The 27,535-nt window shown below is 32.4% G+C and overlaps 1 long non-coding RNA gene across 2 annotated transcripts; it reads left to right on the top strand.

Moving 5' to 3' along the window:
- Window positions 1-2,972: 2,972 nt before the first annotated feature.
- LOC116550229 lies at window positions 2,973-27,535 on the top strand. Of its 2 annotated transcripts, XR_004268283.1 has the most exons (5): window positions 2,973-4,366; window positions 10,570-10,658; window positions 19,410-19,603; window positions 21,699-21,803; window positions 23,556-27,535. It is a non-coding gene; the product is annotated as an uncharacterized LOC116550229 (long non-coding RNA). The 2 variants fall into 2 exon arrangements; XR_004268284.1 differs by lacking the exon at window positions 10,570-10,658.

Genomic DNA, 27,535 nt, shown 5'->3' with positions numbered 1-27,535 from the left:
ATATATATATATGTATATATATACATATATATATACATATATATATATGTATATATATACCTAAAAATGTGGAGGTGGCTTTGGAACTGGGTAATTGATAAAAGTTGGAAGAGTTTTGGAGTGCATGCTAGAGAAAGCCTATACTGGTATGAACAGATTGTAAAGGGCATATCTGGTGGAGGCTCAGAACAAAAAGAGAGCTGTACAGAAACCCTAAATGTACTAGAGATTACCTAAAAGGCAGTGAACAGAATACTGGTAGAAATATGAACATTAAAGGCTATTCTGATAAGGTTTCAGATGGAAATGTGGAACAAATTATTGGAAACTGCAGGAAAGGCAATTATTGTTTTAGAGTGGCAAATAATTTGACTGATTGTGTTTGTGCCCTGGTGTTTTGTGGAAGGAGAAACTTGTGAGTGATGAAATAGGATATTTGGCAGAAGAAATATCTAAGAAAAATGTTGAAGGAGCAGCATGGCTTCTCTTGACTACTTATAGTGAAATGTAAGAAGAGAGAGGTATTTTAGGGACATAACTTACAAGCAAAAGGGAAGCAGAACTTAAAGATTTGGAAAATTCTCAGCCTTCTCAGCCTATCTTATAAGAAACGAGAAAGAATGTTTGAAAGACTGCATCAAGGCTGTGGATGAAGAGATCATTATTGGCCATCCCTGTGCTATTCATGAAGACAATTGAAGAGTTATCCTGAAGGCATTTTGGAGATCTTTAGGGCTGCCTTTCTCATCACAGAGTCAAAGTTCCAAAATATTGAGAACAGAATGATTTCAAAGGAGAGGTACAGAGTGCCTGTGGAACCACAGGGCTCACTGCCAAGCACCGATTCAAGTCTCTGTTCACTGAATTCAGGTGTAGGGCTCGCTGCCCAGCCACCCCAGGTGTGGCTTCAGTGGGCTCAGGTGTGGTGTGAGCCACAGTAGCTGTCCTTCTAGGGCGAAGAGGTGATAAAACTTGGCCACATACACATGGTGCAAACTTTTCTAGTGCACATAGTACAAGAGCTGCGGGGGTATATTTGCTTCCACCTAGGTTTCAAAAGGTGCCCTAGAGAGCCTCAGGCCCCAGACAGAGAATATCCACAGAGGTGGGCTTACTGCAGAGCTTCCCAACTAGGGCAATGTCTAATGGAGCTGTAGGGGCAGGGTCACCACAGACCCTTACTTCAACAGTATCTAGTGGAGCAGTGGGTAGTGGAGCCCCCTCCAAAACTCCAAAATAGTAGAGCCACCAGCATGCAACTTTAGCCTAGAAGAGCCACAGACACCTGACATCAACTAGGCAAACCAAGGGAATAGACTGCCTGTAGTCTTAGGAACCACATCCTACTCCAATTTGTCTGGAAAGCAAGACATAGAGTTAAAGACAAGACATATTCTCAAGTTTTAAGATTTAATGTTATTTGCTTTGCTAAATTTTGAACCTACTTGAAATATTACCCCTTTTTCTTTTCTATTTCTCCCTTTTGGAATGAGATTGTCTATCCTAGGACTGTCCCTTGTTCCACAGTTATATTTTGGAAGCAAATAACTTGTTTGATTTCAGAGGTTCCAGCTGGAGAACAAATTGTGTCAGGATGAATCATACCTTGAGTGCCACCCAAATCTGATTTAGATGATATTTAGATAAAACTCTGGACTTTAGACTTTGGAGTTAATATTGAAATGAGTTAAGATGTTGGAGTGTTGGGATGGAATAAATGTATTTTGCACGTGAGAAGGACATGAACTTGGGATGTTCAATTATGGAATTGCTATGGTCTGAATGTGTCCTCCCAAATTCATATGTTAAAACCTAATCCCTCATCTCCCAAGAGATAAGGCCTTTTGGAGATGACTAGGTCATGAGGACTCTGCCATCATGAACAGGATTAGTTCCATTATAAAAGATGCCTGAGAGAGTTTGTTCAACCCATCTTTTTCTACCATATAAGGATGCAACAAGAAGGCACTATCTCTAAAATGGTGCTTACCAGATACTGAATCTGCTGGTGCTTTGATCTTGGACTTCCCAGCCTCTAGACCTGGTAGCAATAAATTTATGTTGTTGATAAATTACTTAGTGTAAGGTATTTTATGATAGCAGCCTGAATGAACCAAGATACCCTCTAAGAATATGTAACCTACATTAATGGCAAGAAGGTTGCCTGCCTCTTATAGTCACGTATCCCACTTTCTGAAATAGTGCTTAATGCATACCTGATACTCAATAAATTGATAGGTAAATGGATGAAAGATTAAATGAATGAGTAAATGTCATTATCTTTGGCAGAGGGCATTTAGCACATTAACTTATGTAGTTCCATGGAACAGTTTCATGGGCTGCATTTTGAGGCTTCAATTTTTTAAAACCTCTTCAAGATAACTGTTTCTTATTCATGTCATGCAATATTAATTGTTGTGGCAGGAACATTTAATCAAATTCTCAGTAGCCTCCTCTCCTATGGGCAAAAATAAGTACTTTCCTTCTTTGTGTCTTCTCATGTTTTCAGGCTGTGCTATCATGGGTTTTCTGACATCAGAAATCTCAGAGAATCTTATCACATAGCTCCTTACTGGCAGTGACCATTTGTCAATACACCCCAAAGGAAGATACTGTGTAAGAACCATAAGCACCTTGCATTCTTTTCCTCAGGAGACTAATTCCTGAATTGTGCACGAAAGAGTGTTAAATCACTACAAATGGGAAATCTGTTTAGGAATTTTGTGTGTTCTGCAATTAAAGCTTCTTTTTTAAGTCTTTTTTCCTATGTGATTTCTATCCAATATTTACTGAAGAAGAAAAAGTGCTTAGAAAATGAATACAACAAATCTGAATGATCTTCCCTTTGTCATCAAAATAAATGTTTATTCTTTTGCAATTTCCTTTCAGGAATTTTTTTTTTTTTTTTTTTTTTACTTTGAAAATGAAATAGTGATGAATAAGCCTAATAGAAATTGAGAATAGGAGGTAAAAATTTTTTTGGAATGAGTGGGTTTACTGCTTTAAAATATAACGTTTAGAATAATTTATAAATTCCACTCCTGGACAGGGAGAGAACAATGCTGTGACTCATGCATATTTTTCCTAATATCTGTCTCTAACAAATGGCTTGTTTGTTTGTTTGATGACCTTTGCTGAGAGCCTTTGATAATAAGGTTAAGAATTAAGACATCATCAGACAGTGGTGCACAGATGGGCTTTAGCGGATACTTCAGAAAAATAGTATCTTCATCCTCCAGCTATTTATCCATAAATCCAGGCCACCTTTCTGTTTTACAAATAACTTACTTTTTAATGCTACTGCTACTTTTTGCCATGATTAAAAATTGTCCTGCTAATCCTGTCCTCTGAGTAATTGTATAAATAAAAGGCACGAGGTGAAGGGACTGAAATCTCATAAGGACAATAGCTTCCCCAGATAAAACATGCTGAGTTTTTTAAGGGTCACTTTAAGTTTCTGGTAAGCTTCTTTACATTGTACCACCACAAGTTTGAAAATGAATTAGCTGCTGCATTGAGTCACCTCAGGAAATTAAGTTTCTGTGTTTGTGCTATCTCTGGGACATGAGCAATAGGATTCATTTTAGTCAGATGGAAACTATACTACCAGAAATAAGGTTCTCCGTACCATTTCCCCCCCTCCCCCCGAGCTGTTTCAGGTGGTCAAAAATAACTAATAAACCAGGGAAGAAAATAAAACTACTAATATCACCCAAGGCTGTAAAGAAATTAGAGGAAATTATCAAATTGGTCAGCAAGACTGAAAACAAATGTTTGAACCTGTCCACTCTCAATTTTGTGTGTGTATGAATGCGTGTGTGCATGTGTGTGTACTGAATATTTCTATCATATGTGCAAATTTGATCTTTGAAAGAGGCAGAATCACCAAAAATCTTTATGATTTGTATTTAGAAATTCCAGTTTAGAGTGTCCTACCCTTTTCCAAATCTCTATCAACCTATACCCTTAGTTGTGTGGCATCATTTTAACATGTGAAAAACTTTTAATTCTGCTCTTGTACTTCAGGATTAAAATGCAAAAACAGATTGATTTAGGCTGAGATAATAATATAAAATATTCTACATTAATATTAAAGACACTTGAGGATAAATCATTTCACATGTGTTCAGTGACAATTACATGATGAATATATTAACAGTAGTGTTTTCTTATTTTGCACTGATGATTCTAAGATGAGAGGTTAAGCAAGTTTTCTAAGATCACAGAGTCAGAATTATTGGAACAGAAAATCAAAGCTAGACCTATTTGCACTACGATGGCCCTGGGCCTTATATTATTGCTTTGTTTTGCATAGATAGAAAATATGGAACAACTGCTGGGGGAAGAAGAGAGAAGAGAATTAAAGGTGAGCTTTTGATGCTTTACAATTTTAAATAAATGTTGTTATTAATTGAAGCTGTAATTATATATTCTTGGCAAATATTGGATATTTTAAGAAGTCTTAGGAACTCTTTAACATGATATGTATAATTGATCATTGATATGTTGCTATATATGATATATAATATATATCATCATATGAAATGTGGTATATATCATATGTTATCAATGATATATATATATATATATATATATATAATTTATTTAAAATAGCTGAGGATATGTGTTCCATTGAGAGATAAAGTTTATAAGCTATAAATTTTCTTTCAGATTTTAGTGCAACATGTTACACAAGATGGGCCCAAACATAGTTGACTTTTTATTTTCAGAAGAGCTTAATACATACTTTTGAATATTGTAAGTGCTCAATAGTTCACTCTTTTTCACCAACTGTTGCCTTGTACACACATATATTTTCATATATTATTTTAGTAATTTATTTAGTAGTGTGTTTGTATACACATATGCAATTTTCTAACCCATTGTAAGATAGTTCCTCACTAGTTTGTCTATACCTGATGTCAGAGGTCAGGTTATATCCTTCTCATTGGTGTTTCCTCTCTCATTTTATTTTCCTTTTGAATCCTTATCACACTTGTCATTAAAGTCATTTTCTGGAAAATAAGACCATGACTGTCTTGTTCACTGTCATATCATCAGCCTCTAATGAAAGAAGTGATATATAGTAGGAATTTAAGAAGTATTTAATGAATTGAATTGGTATTAAAATGAAGTATTTCTCTTGTAGACGGTAACTGTCCCTGGGATGAGAGATACATTAAGTCATGGTTAATTAAAACTATACATATATACATATATATTTATATAATATTGAATATATAAATATATATACACACATATATATTTGTGTGTATATATATGTGTGTATGTATATATATATTTATATATTCAATGTTATATAAATATATGTATATATATACACACATATATATATATTTGGATGGAGTCTTGCTCTGTCCCCCAGGCTGGAGTGCAGTGGTACAATCTCAACTCACCACAACCTCTGCCTCCCGGGTTCAAGTGATTCTCCTGCCTCTGCCTCCTGAGTAACTGGTATTACAGGCGCCTACAATTGCACCCAGCTAATTTTTGTAATTTTAGTAGAGATGGGGTTTCACCATGTTGGCCAGGCTTGTTTCGAACTCCTGACGTCAGGTGATCTGCCTGTCTGGAGCCTCCCAAAGTGCTGGGATTACAGGCATGAGCCACCAATCTCGGCCTGTATTTTCAAACAATATCCTGGAAGCCAATGTTGAACAAGTAAGTGATCTATAAATGATATAAAGATGTTTCAGAAAGTAAGTTGCTGAAATTCCAGTTTTGCTTAGGACTAACTTGTGCTTATAATGCTATTTATTCTCTTAGAAAATATTTTTGAGCACCAAATACCTTCCTGGCATTTTGTTAGTGGTAGGAATCGAGAGAAAAATAAGATAGACTAATTAAGGGATTTAATTCTTCAGGCAGATCAGAAAACCTCTGTGAACATGCATATTACTTAGACCAGAGGTCTCCACAGTTTGGGTTATGTATACTCATGGAGTATTTAGAAAAAGCCTGGGTCTCTTTACATATTTAAAAATTGCCATTAAGATTTTGTCATATGTTTAAAAACAGTAAATAATGTTATTTCAGGCATATTTTAAATGTTAACACTTAAAAAATAAAAAGTATTACATAGAACCTTTACCTTTATAATTTCAGTAGACTCTAAATACCATAGCACTTAAACAAATTTTTTAAATTTAATTTTAAGTTCCAGGATACAAGTTCAGGACATGCAAGTTTGTTACATAGATAAACATGTACCATTGGTAGTTTGCTGCACCTATCAATCCATCACCTAAGTATTAAGCTTCACATACATTAACTATTTATCCTGATAGTCTTCCTCCACCGCCGCACTACAACAGGCCCTAGTGTGTGTTATTTTCCTCCTTATTCATGTATTCTCATTGTTCAGCTCCTACTTATAAGTGAGAATGAGTGGTGTTTGGTTTTCTGTTCCTTCATTCATTGCTAAGGATAATGCCTTCCAGCTCCATCCATGTCCCTGCAAATGACATGATCTTGTTCCTTCTTATGGCTCCATAGTATTCCATGTTGTGGGTATGTATCACATTTTCTTTATCCAGTCTTTCATTGATGGGCATTTGGGCTGATTCCATGTCTTTGCTATTGTGAATAGTGCTGTAGTGAAAATATGCATGCATGTATCTTTGTAATAGAATGATTTATATTCCTTTATACACCAAGCAATGGGATTACCACAACACTTTTATATGCACAACTAGCCATTTAAAAATTCATTAGAAAACTCTTCTTTCAATAAAAGTGTTAAATAATTTCTTTCATTTCTTAAATTTTATTGACATTTCATTTGCCTTAGATAATTTTATAATAAAGTAATATACATTTATATTTATTTTTTGTGTTAGGGTCTTGCTATGTTGCTCTAGCTAGAGTACAGTGGCATGATCATGGCTTACTGTAGCCTCAACCTCCAAGGCTCAAGCAATCCTACCATCTCAGCCTCCCAAGTAGCTGAGACGTTAGATACACACCATCGCGGTCAGCTAATTGTTAAATTTTTAGTAAAGATGGGTTCTTACTTTATGCCAAGCTGGTCTAGATCTCCTGGACTGAAGCAATCTGTCCAGCTCAGCCTCCTTAAGTCCTAGTATTACCTATGACCCCAAGATTCTGAGTGCTAATTAGTTTCTCCTGAACTGAGTTATATTTGTAATTATAATTAATACACAATTGATCAAATTAACATATATATATATAAATCTTGACAAGTATAAATGTATAAAATAAAATTTTAAATTTATATAATGTAAAGTAAAATATTTGTTATAAATGCAACTATTAATTTTTAAAAGGGACTATATTTTTCACATAGTTCATATGCTCAAAAATAATTTTTTTCTTAGCCATAATTAAAAAATAAAAAACATAATAAATGTTAGCATGAATATGATGAAAAGAGAACATTTTTAGACTGCTGGTAGGAATGTGAATTAATACATCCACTGTGAAAAGCAGTAGGGAGATTCCTCAAAGGACTAAAAGTAGAACTACTATTAAAATTCCCCAAAGTAGAACTACCAGCAATTCCATTACTGGATATCTACTCAAAGGAAAATAAAGCATTATATGAAAAAGACAAATGTATATGCATGTTATGGCAGCACAATTTACAATAGCAAAAATATGGATCAAGCCTAAATGTCCATCAATCAAAGAGTGGATAAAGAAAACGTATGTAGTATATGTACACCATAGAATACTACTCAGCCATAAAATGGAATGGAAATAATAGCCTTTGCAGCAACTTGGATGGAATTGGAAGCCATTATTCAAAGTAAAGGAACTCAAAAATTGAAAACCAATTGTTGTATGTTTTCATTTATAAGTGGGAGCCAAGCTATAGGATGCAAAGGCCTAAGAATGATATAATGAACTTTGGGGACTTGGGGGCATAAAGGGAGGGAAATGAGAGATAAAAGACTATATATTGGGTACAGTGTATACTGCTTATATGATGGGTGCACCAGGATCTCATAAATCTCCACTAAAGAACTTATCTGTGTAACCTAAAACCACTGGTTCCCTAAAGCTATTAAAATAAATTTTAAAAATGATCCTTTTAAAATGTTATAAGACAGGATTGAAAATCCTTTCTTTCATTTTTTAAAAATAGATGAACATATTATGTTTTCTACTTAACTTAGGAAATTATACATACATCACATATTTTTCTGAATGACTTTTAAGTTGTTATTTTTGATACTGTATCAGCTGATGATTCAATTATGTCTTGCATATTTGATGCAAGCAAAGAGTAGAATACAATATGACTTACAAATGACACCCTGAATGTAGACTCAACCTCTTTTTTAATTTCTGGAAAGAATATCAAAAATTCACCAAAAATTATTCACCAGCAGTTGTCATTTTACTTCATAACATAGAGGCACCTTGTTTAACCTGATTTACTCAGGAAAGGTTAGAAAAATCCAAATATTGTTAGTTTCAACATAACTTTGCTAATAAAATAGTTTTGGTAAGAATATTTTAAATGTTTTGAATGAGTTATTATCAAACCTTTGGAGTTACTGATTTTGTTTATTTAATTTATGGGAAATATTTGCTATAAATCCTCATTGGAAAAGTCAGTTCTCTTTGTGAACTCACCAATCAAAATTACTTCTTATTATTAAAATTCTAACTTCATTTCTCATTTTAAATAGACATATTAATGTGTTTCCTGTGACAATCATCTTGAGTCTGAATTCTAACTCTAAGATGAATAGATGGAGGAGGTCTAAACTTTTTCTTTAGTAGGTTGTACCATAGATGAAATAAGGTTCCATTGCTTTTAATGTTTCTCACCAACATTCCTTCTGTTTTTTATTCATAAGATTGTCCCACAGGAGAAATGCATGAAAAAAGTTGGAAAAGAGAAATTGAATTACATCCTAATTGTAGTATTTTCTGGAGCAGATCAATTTTAGAAAGAGAACATTGACTTGGAGAACTGAAGAGTAATTATTCTAAAATGGTTGTAAAGTTTACTCCTTTTATCTTTGCAAACTTCCAGGATAAGTGACTTGCATAAAGTCACATAATTTATTGGGTTGGTTCAAAAGTAATTGTCGTTTTTGCCATTAACGAAACCACAATTACTTTTGCATCATCCTAATATAAATGAATAAATTAATATTAGAACACAGGTCTAATTAAAAGGTTCTGCCATGTTGTGTTCTGTGAAACACAGAAAACAATCAAATGGATAACTACGGAAAAATTTTGGATATAAGATTAGGAGATAATTGTCTCCCTCCTTTCCTCCCATCCTTCCTTGCTTCCTTTGCTTTCTTATTTTTCTTTCTTTTTTATTTCTTTCTCTCTCTCTCTCTCTCTTTTTTTGCAACGTGCAGTCTAAAAGGAAAGTTAAAAGGCAGACATAGCATGAAGCCTAATTGCAAGATTTTTTTCAAACATATTAACTTTAGGAAATAACGTCTGAATTTAAATCCCTTAAAATTCTCTACATCTTTGTTTCCAAGTCTCTGTATATCTGCAGGGATGTGTACAATCTAAACTGCACATGCTTGATCTAAAAACATCTGGAAGTAACACCTGGGGCAAAGCAAGATGTCCACCATAGTCTTCTAGAGTAGCCTGCCATCACTAACTCAGAGATGGCGGGCTAATTTTGATAGAAGAAGCAGAGGTCGTGGTCAAGAGGAAGGTGACTCATTGTCATTGTATCAGCAGGCCTTGATGATTGGAAATATCAGGGGACACAGCCTGAAAAAGAAAGGCTTAATTGGAATCTATAATGGGATCTTGGCAATCAGTATGTATGCACTGAGGTGAAAATGGTATGCTATAATCTACCATACACTGTATGTGAAACCAGGCTCCAAATTTTCCAGCCCATACAATGCCCCATGAAGTTTTTCTTATTACCTTTTAATTGCAATTTAAATGCATTCTAGAAAAAAAAATGAAAGAAAAAGTAACTAAAGAAAAGTGGAAATGTAAAACTTTGTGTTTATTAATCTTAAAATATATTTTGATCAACTTGCTATTCTTAAAATTGATCGATCTTCCCTCCTTTGCCTTTTCCATGGATTATAGGATTATTTCCAGGGATGAGTGGTTGGTGTTGCATTTGGCTACTATGCTTAATGCTGTTTGGCTTCTATGTTTAAGCATTGAATAAAAATCTTCATATTTCTCAGTGTGTGTTTAAACTGAGATGACATCCTAAGCCTCTTCATTACCTTAACTTCTCCAGAAGCAACAAATAGAGATGCCAATAGCATATGTTACTTCTCAGCCATATCCTATAGGCTTTTTTCCAACATCTTTTTCCACAGTTGCCCCTTTTCTGAATCCCTTGAAAGCAATCAAACAACAAAACAATGTGTAATAAAAGATTTTTTTTAACTTTCATTTATGCACTGAGATTTATGTGATTTTGATAAATAACTAAATAAAAAGACAAATGGGAGTGGTGCTCTCATGAAAAGCCCATGCCTCTGCCCATGGACTATATGTGGCTTGGCCTGGAGTACTTATTTTATTTAGAGACTTCTAAGCAGAATAATTCAAGAATGTCTCTTACTTCAGGTCTTGCAACTTGGACAGCTAACAAAAAGGAAGCTAACAAATAAATTTGTCAGAACATGATTCTCAGTTTCACTTATTTCGAATTAAAGGTAAGTTGGATAATAAATTAGGAAAACAGCCTGTAATCAGACGAGTGACCCCAGTGAGACCCTGTCATTAAAACTTTAGTGTTGAGCCTGCAAACCTCTGTTCCTCTGATTAGGCAATTTACTCCATTTTCACCTTTCTGTCTGCCAAAACATTGAGTGGCAAAATATTTTCTAATTCTCTAGACACATAAAATGTTGTTTTGAAGAAAAGTAAAACAGAATGGATTATCTTTTTAAGCTATCTATCATAATATAATCAGAAAAAAATGAGGAATTTATAGATAATATTGTAAAGAGGCAAAGGCAGCAGATTTTATTTAGATGAGCAGAAGGTCACAGACCTCTGCTGAGGATTGAAAGCTTGAGGTACACGTCTTTGTTCCTCAGTGTATGTGGATCAAAGTGTACTAATATCAGTTAACAACATGTCGGAGGGGACTAACTGGGGCTGCATTTTCACTATGTTTATTATCGCTCAAGGTCAAAAAGTGACTATGTGATGCCTCAATTTTTACGTCTTTGTGTTGTGAATAATTCTTTCCATTACCTTACAAGTTTATTTTGATGCTGTAATGATGAGACAGTGTTTTGAAAAGTTCTAAATAAATAAAAAGATATTCTCTAACTTTTAAATTCTGACTTGGATATTTTAAAGCCTAGCTATGTTGGGGCATTATTATTATTGAATGTAGTCAACAAGTATTTAATGAACTTACTGGCTAAAGATGATACTGATTCAAGAATTCTAGAGCAAATGCAGTTATTGAGAAATTTGTATTTATAGCTTTCATGAAAATTCCCAGAAACTACATTTTATTTCCATTAGGGGTGATTGGGGACATTAGAAAGGACTCTATCTTTCCTCTCATCTTATTTTCTAGGCCTGTATAGGAAGCTACACTCAGAAACACCAAGATATTATAGATTATAGAATCTCTCAGATGTGTTTTCTTCTCTTTTGGTTTAGATGAACTACAGCTAGGGTGTTTATCAAAAACATGATCATAGTTTGATTGTTAAATATAATAGATTTTCCAGTCATTTTTCTTAATAATGCAAATAAAATCCCCTAGCATCATACTGGTTAATCTGACCAGATGCCAACCCTCAGCTCCTAGTAGACATTCCACTGGCTGTGAAGAGTGGACAGTGAAGGAGACAAGGCCAACTTGTCATAGATACAAAACACAAATAATGAGCAAAGATGAAACACAGTTAAGAAATATGACAACGATATGAGAAGGTCACCTTTCCTCGGTAAGAACATTCTAAACTTTTTTACGCAAGCTTGAACCTTTCCAGGAGAGGTGTCTGTAAAAGAAGTGTTGTTTGTGACCCTCATTCATGATGATTCTATACATCAAGAAAATATCTTCAACAATGGAAATGTCATACCTGCTTATGAGCCATGTTTAGTAGAGTTTGTTTTTTGTGCTTTTTTAATTAAGTAATTTGTTCACCTCTAACTTAGCTTTGGATACCATAAATAAAACATTAATATTGTGAAATTTTAAGAAGACTGTTAGAGTAGCAATTTTAATATGTTAAAAATTTAAATATAATATTTGATGTTTTGTTAATGGTTCTTTCAGATGCAATTTTAATAAGAAATAAGATGCAAACATATATTTAAAAATTAATGAACATTTTAAGAGGGTAACTTTTTGGGTTGTAACCATAAATTGCCCACCTATCAATTGCTTCAAGAAAGCAGTAAGTTCTGGTGTTCTACTGCATAGAAGGGTGACTATAATTAACAATAATGTATTGTATATTTTGAAAAAGCTAAAAGAGAAATTTGAACATTTCCACCACAATGAGTGGATAAATATTTGAGGTTATAAATATGCTAATGATACCATTTTGATCATTATGCAATGCATACATGTAAAGAAACATCACTGGGTAATGTCTTAAGAGAAACAGAAAATGGAATAGGCAAACATTTTAAAAGAATTAAAGCAAAATTATTAATGAAGAAATTATAGACATAGAAGATTGGCAAGAAGACATTGGCAATAACACATATTATGAAATTATAGATGCCAAAGGATGGCATTCCTTATTAATCCTGCTTGCTTTTTCATGATTAAATCTGATTACATTTCTTCAACACTAATGAGCTTCACCTTTAACAAACACTTTAATATACACTCAGATGTTGGTGAGAAGAAAACTAAAAAGGAAATTTTAAAAGACTGTAAAATCAGATAAACATGTTGCTATGACAGAATTTAAATACATAGAGACAGACAAACAGAGCATTTGGGATAAGTTTTACCAGGAGTGGCATAAATTTGACACCCTCCACTAAAAATAATATTCACAAAAAAGAACAATCAATATCTACAAAAATATGTTTAAATTCTAAGAAACCAAAATGAATATGTGCCAGCCAAAACACGAAAAGCAATAATTTACTTACTATTAGAAGCTATGCATGAGAAAAGACAGAAAAGAAAAGGGACTCTGAATAGGAAATGAACCCCCAAATTCCAGTTAGCCTGGAAAGTTCAGTGAGTGCATTTCAGGAAAGCAGTGTAAAATAAGATGTGTGAAGGCTTCAATTCAGAAATGAATATAGAAAGATTATAGAAAATTTAATTGTTATGGTTCAGCCTGGGCAAACAAACTGTCACACTAACCAACTGATGCTCTTTTCCACTACCAAGCCCTGCAATGTAGAAATATTGCTGAAACTAGAATCTGACTGAAAAGAATAGGAGTAAGGAAATAAAACATCCAGAAAAGATGGAACAAGAGAGCAAAGCAGGCAGATCTCAAAAAATGCTCATACCAAATTTTTGAAGCCTTCATAATATTAATACTAATAACACAATACTATTGAAGCTATTATTGCCCAGTTTCCTCTATTATTATTGTAGGAAAACCTATCTTGCTAAAATATAAGCAAAATAAAATGACTAAAGTAAAATCTCATCCGCAGTTACAAGGAAGGACATAATAATGATTAGAACAAAATTCCTACAAATAATGGAAAATGAATGTTTCAATATGATCTAACAGGACATAAGAAATATAAGTGGCAAGAGAATCAATCAATTGGACTTAAATAAACATAGATGAGAAAAAAGATGTTTGGAGAAAAGGAATATATCTAAGGTGATCTGACAAAACTTGTAAAAGAATTAAAAATATAAAATCATTTAGGAAATAAACCCCCAAATACAATTCCAAAAAAAGCAAGCAAATACATTGGGTAATGTCTTAAGAGAAATGGAAAATGGAATAAGAAAACATTTTAAAAGAATTAAATCAAAAGTATTAATGAAGAAATGATAGACACAGAAGATTGGCAAGGAGATAAAACATATTATGAAATGATACCACCTGTAAGAAGACAAAGCAATGAGAAAAAACAAATCATAAAATTCAAAAACGTGCAATAAAACGGGTTGAACCTATATATTGAAAGAATGTACAATGTACTTTGGGAAAGCAAGCAATAGGCTAATTTGAAATAAAATCTAGTAAATTCTTTGTGTTTAAAATACAAAAAAAATACTTTTGAAATCAGTCTAAAGTCCAAGTTACTAATAAGAAGTGAAAAGTAAACTATCACATTTTGATGTCATCATTTTTGTTTAAGAATATTGAAAGCCATTTTTAAGATACTCAAAGGAAGAGTAATGTAAGCTAAGAATTTTATATCTACCTAAACTGACCCTCATGTATTAAAAACAGCAAGCTGCTAAAATCATTGAGAAAATAAAGAAATGATGATTTCATGAGAACCACCTTTAAAAATGAATACATTGACCTTCAGAAAATAAAATTGACTGGAGAGCATCTGCATAAATTCAGGTAGTGAGAACTGTGTATGTATATATATATATTAACCTGTAGAATTAAGACTAACTTATGGATATAAGGAAGACAGTATAATATGTAAAGGGCACATATTCTAAAAACATAGCCATGGTATGACTATTTTAAAATGAGGGGAGAAGCAGGCAATATATGGAAAGTAGAATAGGCTCACCTATTATATTACCTTATAGGAATTAACAAGGAGTAAAAGAGCATCATTATCATTTAAATGCCTGAAAGAGAGAAGGATAAGAGGGGTTTCTAGTTAATTTTCATTTTGCTTATAGTAGGTAATCAATACAGAATACTTAAGGGTATCATGTAAAGGCACAGATATAAACTAGTAGTTGGAAGGAAAATGCAGACCTTTCCGAATAAGAAAAAATATATTCCCCTTACCCCCTCAAAGACAGCAAATAAACCACATAGGGAATACACACAGCAGGATGGCATGTGCCCAAACATATCAACAAACCTAAAGGGGTCAAATAGATATGTCATGCAACAGCAAATATACAGAAACTGATATGTATATTTGCTATACTGACATGTAAAGTGTTCTTTGAAACTGTATTAACATACATAAAGAGAGACACTGCATAATGATAAAAGAGTCAATTTATCAAAAAGACATAGCAATCCTAAATGGCTGCACACTAATAACAGAGTTTCAAAACCTAGGGAGAAGAAAAACCAAATAGAACTCAAAAGACAAATGGACAAATCTGAAATTTCCATCATTACTGGGGATTTCAGCACTCCTCTTCCAGTAGTTAACAAAACAAGCAGACAAAAGTTTAGAAAGACTATAGAAGACTTGAACATACTATTGACCAAATTGGCTCAGTCCTCCAGTAGTGGGAATAAAATGAAATATTAAAATAAGACAAAATAAGACAGGTCAAGAGTTGAACAATAAAAAAAAATAGATATGACAAATGAAACAAATAGCAATCTGGTAAAGTGAAACCCAGCTATATCAATAATATAGTAAGGGAAAAATACTCTAAACATAACAGAAATGTTTAAGATTTGAAGATTGGATATAAACCAAGCCTCAATGTGCTGATATATACAAGAAATATTGTCAACATAAAGATATAAACAATTAAACATGTAAGTGTAAAAATCTATATAATACAAACGCTAGTCATAAGAATGTGGCTATATCAGACACAGACAGAGAATATTATAGTAGATATAGAAGAACATTACATATTGATAAAATAAAATGCCAGTTAGATCAAGTTATTGATGGTATTTATCCGACTTTCAATATTCTTCCATATATATATATGTGTATGTGTACACATACACATGTATATATGTACAATATACTTTGGGAAAGTAAATAATAGGCTAATTTGAAATAAGATCTAGTAAATTCCATATATATACACATATATATATATAAGAAAAAATATATAATATAAACACTAACCATATATATTTTCTCATATATATATATATATAAGTTGTGTGTGTGTGTACATGTATATATATGTATATATATATATATATATACAACTTGTGTCGAGTACAGATACTCCTTGACTTATGATGGAATTACATCTAGATTTTAAAAAAAGATACTCTTTGACTTATAATGGGATTACATCCAGATAAAAATCTCTTTATGTTTGATAATACAAAAAATCATAATTTAAAATGTATTTGATATTCTGATGAACAAATTACAGAGTGAAAAAAATCTAATTCAAATCATCATAAGTGAGAGACTTTGTATGGAAATGATTTACAATTCAATAAAGGGACAAACACTAAATAAAATGATGCAAGATTAGAATATACACTGTACAAAAAAGTTACAGGAGTGTCCAACAAGTACATTAAATAATGCTCAAAGTTAATATTTAACAGAGAAATATAAATTAAAATCACAATGAGCTAACGTTTTAAATTCTCTGGAACAGACACAATTCAAAAAATTGACAGTGCCTGGGTAGGTGAGGAGACAGAGGAGCTGAAATATGTTATACATTGCTGTTGGTGGTATAAAAACACTTTAGAAAAAAGTTGGTAACACTTGGCGAGTTAAAAATACTCTTATCATGTGACCTAGCAATTCCTAGTTATCTACTCAAGAGAAATGAACATATGTGTTCATAGAAGCAGGATTATTAATAACACAGTGTAGTCTCAACTTGGAACCATCCAAGTGACCATTAACAAGTGATTAAATGTATAAATTGCTTTACATTCATACAATGGAGTACATCTCTACAATAATAACTACTGATATACTCAACGAATGGGAAGGATTTCATAGACATTGTGGTGAGTGGAAACATCCAGACACAAAAGGTGACATACTTTGTCATTTCATTTAAATGAAATCCTTAAACTGCTGAAACTAAACTACAGTGTGTCATGTTACAAGAACTCTAGTGCCAACATGTAAAGGTTTTCCATTAGCTAAAAATGGGCATCTAGGATAATAACTGCAATAGATTGCAAACACATCAAATATGTTTACATATAAGACTTTCAAATGACAACAAAAATAATTTGTTTATAATTTGGAGAAGGCTAAGGAACAAACTTGTGAATGCTTGTAAACAAAAGAGAAACTATCAAGCACTTATTCTGCCCTTCCTGTATCATTGATACTATATAATCACTAAGAAGAGGTTCCTTTTCATAGAAATGTTATAGCTAATTCATAAAGAAAATGTGATGAAATTAGTGACCATTTTGAAACCACTACAGAAATAATGTATTTTGACACTGAGCATCAATGACTGCTAATATCAACTACAGGCAAACAGAAGACAGCCAGATGTTATATTACTTATGATGGATCTGTGCTCTAACATGTATGAAGTATCCTTGACAAAAAAAATAAATCTCAATCGGCACCACCTCTCTATCTATCAAATTACAGAAAATATCGGTAACAGAGGACACGTTAGATGATACCAGAAGACTGCTATCAGAAAAATTAAACTGTGGAAAACTACAAAAAAATACTGTCTTCCATATGTAGATTGCAAGAATAAAATAATGTTTGGGAGAATTTATAGATTAAAAGAGACTTCAGAGATATTTCTGTCATTTGCAATGTATGAACTTTACTTGGATTATGATTTGAACAAATGCTTTGTTAAAATTCTATGTGGCAGTTAGGACAATCAGGAAATATGAATGGTGGCAGAATATTTGTTCGTTTAAAGAAATGTTTGTGAATTTTAAAATTATTCTAAGTATATTGTAGTTATATTTTTAAAGTGTTCTTAGTTTCTACAAAAATTACTAAAATACTTATAGATATTATGTTATTTTATATTATGTTAGGGATTTGCTTCAGAATAATTTGGTAAGTGGTGTTAGTGTGGTGCTGGTTATAGATGAAACAAGATTTTCTATTAGCTGCCAATTATTATATCTTGGTTAATAGATAGTTTGAGGTCTTTTATACAATTTTCTCTACCACTGTATATATTTGAAATTTTTTATAGTAAATTGATTTTTTTTTTTAAGTAATGTGTCACTCTATTACTGAAGTCAGGCATGGATTTTAGTTGGTGAATCACTGAGCACCATCAAAACAAAGTGGTAGCTGACAACAGCATATACAACAATATAATGCTAAGTGAATGTCCAACAGATACTTGCAGATTTTATTCACTGCTTTCCCTTGACTTTTAAGCAATAACACATTTTGCATCACGTAGTTCTCATATCCGGTTTACCATTCATAGAGATCTGATCTGAATTGTTTAAAAAAATGTATTCTGTCTTTGTTGATATTTCGAAGATCACAGAAGACATAAATGCCCAACTTATTTCTTCTTAGTAATCAGTCTAGTCAGTATGATCATTGCCTTCTTGAAATAAAATTTTATCCATTTTAGTAAGACATTCTGTTCATTCTGACTTAATCGCTTTTTTTTCCTTTATACAATCTTGAAATGTAAGTGTTATCTAAGAGTTTACCCAGGCAATCTTGTTGACTATACCCTGTGAGACAACACAAGCCAAATAAAGAAGTCATTTCAGGAACGTTCAGAAAGGTTAATGTAAAGATTCAACATGACAGAAAGGCTGTATTTGGCTATTTACCTTTGGGCAGGGAGGAGGATGATGGTAGAGATGTAGTGGGTTTTCATTACTGAGACCCAGCAATGATCAGATACTTGGCAAATCATTGCAGAATGAAAGAGTAAAATACAGGATAATTAATAGTGCCATATATTGAGGAGACAGTGAATATAAACATAAAAATCTGTTGTAAATTGTATTTAGATACTCCTCAATTGTTTCAATAAATATATTGCAGTGAATAAAATTAGCATGATTATTTTGAGACTATGGCAAGGTGAAAAGCTGATTACAGTTGTTTGAGGAATGATCAGGAGTTAAGAAGGTCTATTCTGAATAGACTAAAATAACCTAATGGGTCAACTTCTCAACCAAGAAGATGTATTTTCTATAGATATTTATTAAGTTTGCTTATAAGTACCTACACCTAAATCTATTATTATTGTGAAACTTTCAAAAATTCCCTCAGGCAGAAAGGATGTTTTTTCTTTGATCCCTCAGACATAATTGCCTATTGCTATCTAGCTTTATTCTATTTTGTCTTATATGGTATTTACTAACTCATCAAATAAAGATGAATTCTTTGTATGTGTAATATAGTTCTTCAGTACTGTACTAAATGTCCAAGGAAATAAATTTAATCAAAGAAATTTTATACCTGTGAAAAGAACTTCTAATTTTAAGGTCTCCAGAAAGAAGATTCTACAGATTTTCTTAAAGTAAACAAAATAGCTAATGTCTATTTATCTAGCTATCTTGTTTACACTGAGGCCCAATAACAGTTGGCAACTACTTAGTTTAAAAACCTGTGAGGAAGGCTGCTAGTTTCTTACTAACCATCTATCTCGTCTTTTTCAGTAACTGAACCTCTGTGTTATTTTGGATGACAATGGGCCCAGTGGTTAGCAACTACCGCTATAATTTTCTCCTGCATAAATAGGGTTTGCATGGAATTTAAGTAAAATTCTGATACAGCATCTAAGAAAACTCACTTCATTCTTTCCTTCATTGACTGTGGATGTGATGGTTGGAGCTCCAAATACATCTGTAAGGTAAACTTGAGAACAGAAGACAAATGCTAAGGATGGAGGAGGACAGAGATAGAAGGAGATTGAATTTTAGCTTATATTGCAGTTACCATACCTGATCTTGACTACCTACTGTTAAAATTTGTATATATAAGAGAAAAATAGACACTGAGTTTAAGGCATTGCGTTGGCAGGGAGGAAGGGTTTGACTACCCACTAAATGAAATTCCTCTGTAATATGCCTCACATATATTTTAAGATATACTAAATCAATTATATTTTCCTTAGAATTATTACTTCCAGCTCTTTAAACCTTAACTTGATGATTAATTTACTGGCTATTAGCATTTCTAGGACTGTTGCAGAATCTATCCATATTTTCCATTTTGATGATGGCTCTGTAAAAGACATAAAAGTACCAGGAGGCTTTCATGTAGAGAAAAGAAATGTGTAAGATTATATAATGAGAATTTTTTTCTTATTATGATATGGATAGCTAGTTATGTTATGTGCCATTTAGAAATAGAAGAAACATTGCATTATTCTTAAAGACTGAAAGAAAAACTAATGCAACGTTTTTGAAGATAATAACATCAAAAGTAACTATGCAATTTCTCTAAATATACATTAAGTCTTAAAGACTGAAAATGAACAACATGAATTTGCCTCCTGGTTGCAAATCTCATATTTTTTTTCCAAATTGGAGCCAGATGTTTCTAAATATCTGTCCTCACAGAATATTCCCAAAGATTTTTACATGTGTAGTTTCTTTGCTGTAGTTTGAAGTTAATTAGATTTTTTTTATATTGAATGCAATTAAACTACATTCTGGGCATACATAATTCTGACTTTTAGAAAATTAATTCAGTTTAGCCAGTTTATGGAGTAGTTGGCATTTAATACATTTTATAAAATAATCTATTAGAGTTTACAGAAAGCATTAAAGAGTAAATAAAATGTAGATAAGGGGGTTAGGGAAAGAAAAATTTCTATGCACTTGAGATGATAAAAAGTAAACTTAGAAAAGAATCAGCTTTATCAGTAATGCCTGTTCAAAATGATTTGCTTTTTATGGTTCAAAGTTCACTATAAAGGATCTTTGAAGAGTTAACATCTGTTAATGATTTTCATATTTTTAACAAGGATGATGTGGTTCTATTAGTGGTCATGCTATTAGGTTTGTATATTTAAGCATACTTTAATACCCTATTTGAAGATATACCTTGGGCTTCATTTTTTTTCATTTGCAAAGTAATTATCAGAATAATCCTTCTGAACCTGCCTCAACAACCGAGTTTCTGAGAGTATTTTGTTTTTCTCTGGTAGGTACTTCCATGAAACTGTCTTTTATTCTCCTAAAAATATTGGTATAAAGTCTTTGGAAGGAAATGCAAAGAGTGGATAAAATGAGAATTGAAGTTGACAGCTGTGGACCTAAAGGGATTCAGGACTGTCTGCAAACTACAGGAAGGAGGAAGGAGTTCTCCTTACAGAACAGATATAGAGATGAACTTACTGTTTTCTTGCAGTATTTTTTGTTTGTTTGTTTCTAGTCTTCAAAGTTGGAAAAGTTTTCTGTTTTCCCATTGCAAAGAATTGGACTACAAAATTGATGAATTATAAATTAAAGTACATAGTTGTAGTGTTTAGTTTTATTTTTGAGTTGTGCATTTTATAACACAGGTTATTTACTCCAAACTTATTTGCTCAAGTTTCTCAAGTACTGTGCCATGACTTACACATTTACCATGGTCATCCTTAAAATAGGAGAAATTTGAACATCAACATTTATTTTGAGCCACCAACATTTATTTCCTCAAGTGTTGTGCCATGACTTGCACATTTATCACAAGGAAGGGTATGTAGCTGATGCTGCCTTCCTCAGCTTTCAGGCAGCAATCTTCCATTTACCGTTGGCAGCAATGCAGATTGTCAAATGCACACCTGAACTTAAAATTTGGGGATAATTCGGAAAAAATTGTGAGGTGTCTATCTTAAAGATGATGTATTATTTACACTTATATAGACGCAAATTAAACTTGAGAATAATCATTAAACATAAAATAGTTCCTGGGATCTGCTATACTCAATTAAATAAATCCAATTCATTTTTCTCCAGTTCTACATCAGATTGTTGGGGAAGAGTGAGGAATTCTGGATTTGGAGCTTGAGATCCTGGATTCAAGTTCCAACTCTGCAGCTTATTACCTCTACCACTTTTGAGGTACTGCTATGTCTCAGCATAATTCTTATCTAAAAGAGAATGATTGAATAAGTGTATAAATAGCACACTTTCTGTGTTCCCAGTGTTCAAAAGTTCACAAGTATTTTGTTTGTATGTTGCTACTATGAATCAATATTAAGTTTGATGTAACATTAACCTTAACATTTCAAATCACTTTCTGAGTTACACTTTAAGCCTTGGCTCTAAATGCATTATTGTGAAGTAATATCCATGTTCTAATTTTCTCATTAATTAGTATGCCCTTAGCATATGGCACCATATGCTGCAACGTTACAAAAAATTACCATAGCGTAACTTTATTACTGCAAATCATAACATTGACAATGCATGATTTAGTAAGCACAGTGATATTTTTAACAGAACCTTCAAACAATTATTATAGCATATTTATTATGCACTTCATCATAGCCTTGTTTGTAGTCTCAAAGACAGTAACCAATTTAGTTATACCAAAAAACCACATAAGGCATGAAAAATATGGTCAATAATTGCTGTACATATGTACTGTCTATGTGGTATTTAAGAAATGTGTGTATTACTATTTTCATGTAGTCTAGTTAAAATGATGCCCTCTAAAATAAAAGATCACCCCCAATCATAGAAAGAAATAGAATATACTTTCTGAAAATGTTTAATTACAATTTTGTGCATATCCTAGAATTACTTAATATCTATGTAAACATTTTTTATTAAAAATGCATTTGCCTATTAATTTCTTTTCTTGAAATACTCATTAGACTTTTTCTACAAATGTAGGCTTCCATACTCCTGCAGGGGACTGCCACTTTTTATCCTTGCATTTTAGATATAGATGTCTTCTGTTAAAATTAATTGGATATGGTTTCTAATTAGCAAATTGAAAAGTGTGAAGGGACAAGAGTAAACGATGGCATTATACCACTAACCACCTGATATGGTTTGGATGTTTGTCTCCTACAAATCTTATATTTAAATGTGATTTCTAATGTTGGAGGCGGGGCCTGGTGGGAGGTGATTGAATTAAAGGAGCAGAACTCTCATGGATGAAAGCGTATCTCTCATGCATGAAAGCAGATCTCTCATGAACAAAAGCAGATCTCTCATAAATGAAAGCAAATCTCTCATTAATGCACCATCCCCTTGGTGATAAGTCAATTCTTGCTCAGTTAGTTCACAGGAGATCTGTTTGAAAGAGTCTGGGACCTCCCCTGTGTTTCTCTCTTGCGCTCTCTTTGGTCACATGATGGCAGTTACTTTCCTTTACCTTCTTCCACCAAGAGTGAAAGTTCCCCAAGGGCTCACCAGAAGCCAAGAAGATGCTGGTGCCATGCTTCCTGTATAGCCTGCAGAATGTGAGCCTGTTAAACCTCTTTTCTTTATAAATTACCCAGTCTCAGGTATTTATAGCAACTCTAAAAATGACCAAATACCATCTGCCATCTTTTCAACTGGTAAGCTCTTTCAGAGTTTGTTGCTTCAGTTACATGAGCCTGTTCCCCAGGTGTAGTCACTTACATACCTCCTGTGTGTATATATATTATAATTTATCCAGCTTTATATATTTTGCTAGGGTAAAATATTGTTCCTTTGTGTGTTTCTATACCCTAAGGGGAGGTGTGGAACTCCATGTCCATAAACTTTTAATTGAAAAATCCTTAAAGCCAAAGATTCTTTTAAAATAATATTTTTTTTAACAGAAGGAAACAGTCTTAGAAATAATAAAATTTACCTGGTTAATTTTACTTTTGACAGGAATAAAATCCAGTGAGACTCAACAAATTTTCAAGTTACACACCTCAGAATGACAGATTTGGGACCAGAATCTAGATCTCGTGTATCTAATGGTGTTCTTTGAACTGCATCCAAGTATTCTTGTTCAATAAGGAGGAATGTGGAACAAATCAAGTAGGTAGGCATGAATATTTATTATTACCAGAGAGTAAGGGATCCAAAAGTTCTGAGGTGTTATCTCTTTTTGACACTTACTGCCTATTATTGGAACTCATCTTTTGAATAAGGTATGAGAATGGCATTATATTCTCGCTTAAATTTTGGTCCTTTTTTAACAAATTGTTTAGCATTCTCTGCTACACATTGATTTGGTAGAAAACATAAAGGTTCTGCATAATATCAACCAATATTCTATCAGTTATGTTTATGTAAATGTACATGACTAAATTTATATTAAAAATTTAAAAACTAAAAGTAGCTGTGATTATCCTAAAATAGGGCAAATTTGAATATCAATGTTTATTTTAACTAAATGATGATTGGCACAATGACAGACAAATAATCTAATAGAATAGACTACAGGAATAGGTGTACACATGTGCAGTGACTTTATTTATGATAAAGATGTACCTGCAAATTATAGGACAAGAGTGGTTTTTCCCCGTGAATAGTGCTGGGTCTAATGTACATATAAAAACAGAGGAAAATCCTCAATCAGTAGTTGACACACTAGACAAATTTCAATTCCAGGTCAATTCTGTATCTAAATATAAATGATAAATAATAAGGCTTCTTAAAGATAATAACAAATATTTTTATGAATGATTACAATACAGGACATAAACAATACTAACAAAAATATTAGTAATGCTTTCATTAAAATTGAGAATTCCCATTTATCAAAAGATACTATTATTAAGAGAGGAAGAAGTCAAGTGAAATATACCTCCTATATTTCAGTAGGTAAATATATTTTCAATGTATGTAATGGTTAGAAGTTTCATGTTCAATATACATTAAGAGCTCCTCCAAATGAATAAAAATTGGACAGATGGTCCAATAGAAAAATGTATGAGAGAACTAAACAAACTTCGCACAAGAGGATCTCCAAATGGCCAATAAATACATTATAATATGCTTAACTTCATTCCACAGCAAATAAATGAAATCTCAGTACAATAGCCTGCATATCAACCATAATGACTGAAATTAAAAATACTAATAGTACTAAGTACTCATAGTAATGTAGAGCAATCCTATTTCTAATGAGACAATAACTTGTTAAATCTTTCTAAAGCTTAATATGTATGCACTCTATAACCTAAGAATTCCATTCCAAAGTATATTCTCAACAAATGTGTACATATGTGCGCCAAAGGACATGCACAAAAATGTCAGAGAAGCATCATTTTTTATATATTTTTACTGTGGTGAAATAACATTAAATTTACCATGATAACCATTTTTAAGTGTACAGTTCAAAGTATGAACTATATTTAGATTTTTGAGCAACTGATCTCTAAAAATTTTTCATCTGAAACTCCATCCCCATTAAACACTCTTCCATATATCCCTCCCCCGATGCTTGGCAACTACCTTTCTGCTATTTCTATCCCTCTGACTAATTCAAATATTTTGTAGGAGTAGAACCATATAGTATTTGTCTTTTTGTGACTACCTTAATTTGCTTAGCATAATATGATTAAGTTTGGTCCTATTGTGGCATATGATAGGATTTATTTTCTTTATAAGGCCAAGTAATCTATTGTGTGAACATATCACATTTTCTTTGTGTATTCAACTGTTGATGAACATTTGATTTGCTTCCACCTCTTTTGTGAATGATAATGCTATGAATATGGATTTGCAATTATAACTTGGACATCCTGCTTTGAATTCTTTTGGTAAATACCCAGAAGTGGTATTGCCAGATCACATGGAGCTTCTATACTATTCTTTATAGTCACAAAACCATTTTACATTCCGACCAATAGTGCACAAGGGTTTCAGCTTCTCCACATCCTTGCTAATGCTTGTCCTTTCTTTTCATTTATTTATTTTTTGATAGCAGCCATCCTAATAGATGTGACATTATAACCTCATTGTTGTTTTGATTTTGTTTCTCCGACAATTAGTAATGTTAAACATCTTTATATTTATTAACTATTTGTATATCTTTTAGATATTGCTGATTCACATTCTTTGCTCATTTTTAATCAACTTTTATTGTTGTTAAGTTGCAGAAGTTCCTTATAAATTCTGGATATTAATCTCTTATCAGATATATGATTTGCAAATATTTTTTCTTTGTAGATCGCCCTTTTACTCTGTTGACTGTTTCTTTTGATGCACAGAAGTTTTTGAGTTTGATGTGGTCTTGTTTGTCTATGTTTGCTAAAAGCAGCATTATTTTCACTAGCTCCAAGTGGAAACCTCCAAAATGTCTATTGTTAGTGGATGAATAAATAAGGTGTGGCATATTTATATCTTAGAATAATATATGACAAGAAACATGAAATAACTGCTGGTAAATCAATAGTATAAATCTATTCCACAAACATATATTCAGTGAAAGAAACCAGCCAACATCGTATACTGTATGCTTCATTTATTTAAAGTTTAAAAATAGGAAAAATTAATCAAGTCTATTATAATTCACAGAGAAAATACCTTTAGTGACAAAGAAAGGGCATGAGGGAGGCTTCTGGTGTGGCTGCAATACTAGCTATTTTTCTTGACTTTGGTGATAATCATCTTTGTATACTTATTTTGAGATAACGATTTGAACCCTGCTCATATGAATTGAACATATTCTGTGTGTATGCTACGCTTCACTGAAAAATATTAAGAATAAAACTTACCAAGAAATGAAAATTTGAGTATTATTTCCATAGCTTGCTCATAATCTCTGAAGCTCTACTCCTTTCCTTGTTTAATACAATTTTCAATTCAAACAAACTTTGATTTCTCTGTATCTATTTTTACAACCACACCTTATATAAAATTAATCCTATTGTTGATATATATTACTATCAGCCAGTTCACAGGATCACAGATATTTGTAGCACATGGAAGAAAGAAAAATTTGAAACATTCCTAGAAAAAAAATTGTTTAGCTGCATTTATGTCACTTGGAGAAGAATATAATCATTTCTCTACTAAATTACCTACACAGATAATTTAAGGCCTAGAGTGCAATTAAATTAGCTTGGTAGACATTTAATCACAGGAATACAATATACTCGGAGATTTGAGAGTGAGCTGAGAGCCTTATTTGCAGCCTTATTTCTAAAAGTTTCATTAATTTTAAGCCACATTCTGGTGCGTTTGGCTGCCTAGTTGACATTGGGAAAGGAACTGAAGGAAATGGCTTCTATTTATTCTGATCCTTCTATATCTGAAATGGAATTATGATAATATTTTTTTAGTATATTTTATATCTCCAGGCATCTGGAAATGATTTCTCTGAAGCAATATACAGACAAAAATCAAATAGATGATGTTTTTTAAAAATGTTCTATCTCAAATAAATAACCCAAATGAACAGAAGTTTATATAAGGAGCCTAAAGACAACATTTAGGTCATCAACTAATATATGAATAAATTGTGGATACCTATAGCAACTATTTATAAGCAAGATAAATTGTATATTGGTATAAATAGTAATGATATGGATGGAGATTTTAAATTTTTGATGAGTTCAAAGTAAATGGTACTATTCAACTTCTCTCAATAGTTCATGTTTGCTTCTATGGATAATATTTATATTTGCTATTTTTGTGGCAAGTAATATAAATAATTATGAACTTAATATAGTTTGTGCAGTCCCACATTTTGTTGCCTTATTTTTCACTTGAGTTCATTTCATCTGCTAATACATACTTTGTATTTTTCTACGTTTCTATGTTCTTTACTGCAAAAATAACATTTTTGAACAGATAAATATAATGGCACACAATCAAGGTGGAGTATAACAATCTACATATTGATGCTGTATTAG

This window comes from Sapajus apella, unplaced genomic scaffold, assembly GCF_009761245.1.
Source record: "Sapajus apella isolate SASKATOON/1434 unplaced genomic scaffold, GSC_monkey_1.0 scaffold7, whole genome shotgun sequence".
Taxonomy (NCBI): Eukaryota; Metazoa; Chordata; class Mammalia; order Primates; family Cebidae; genus Sapajus; species Sapajus apella.
The sequence above is the reverse complement of the archived record's forward strand: the minus strand, read 5'-3'. Positions and strand labels throughout refer to the sequence as shown.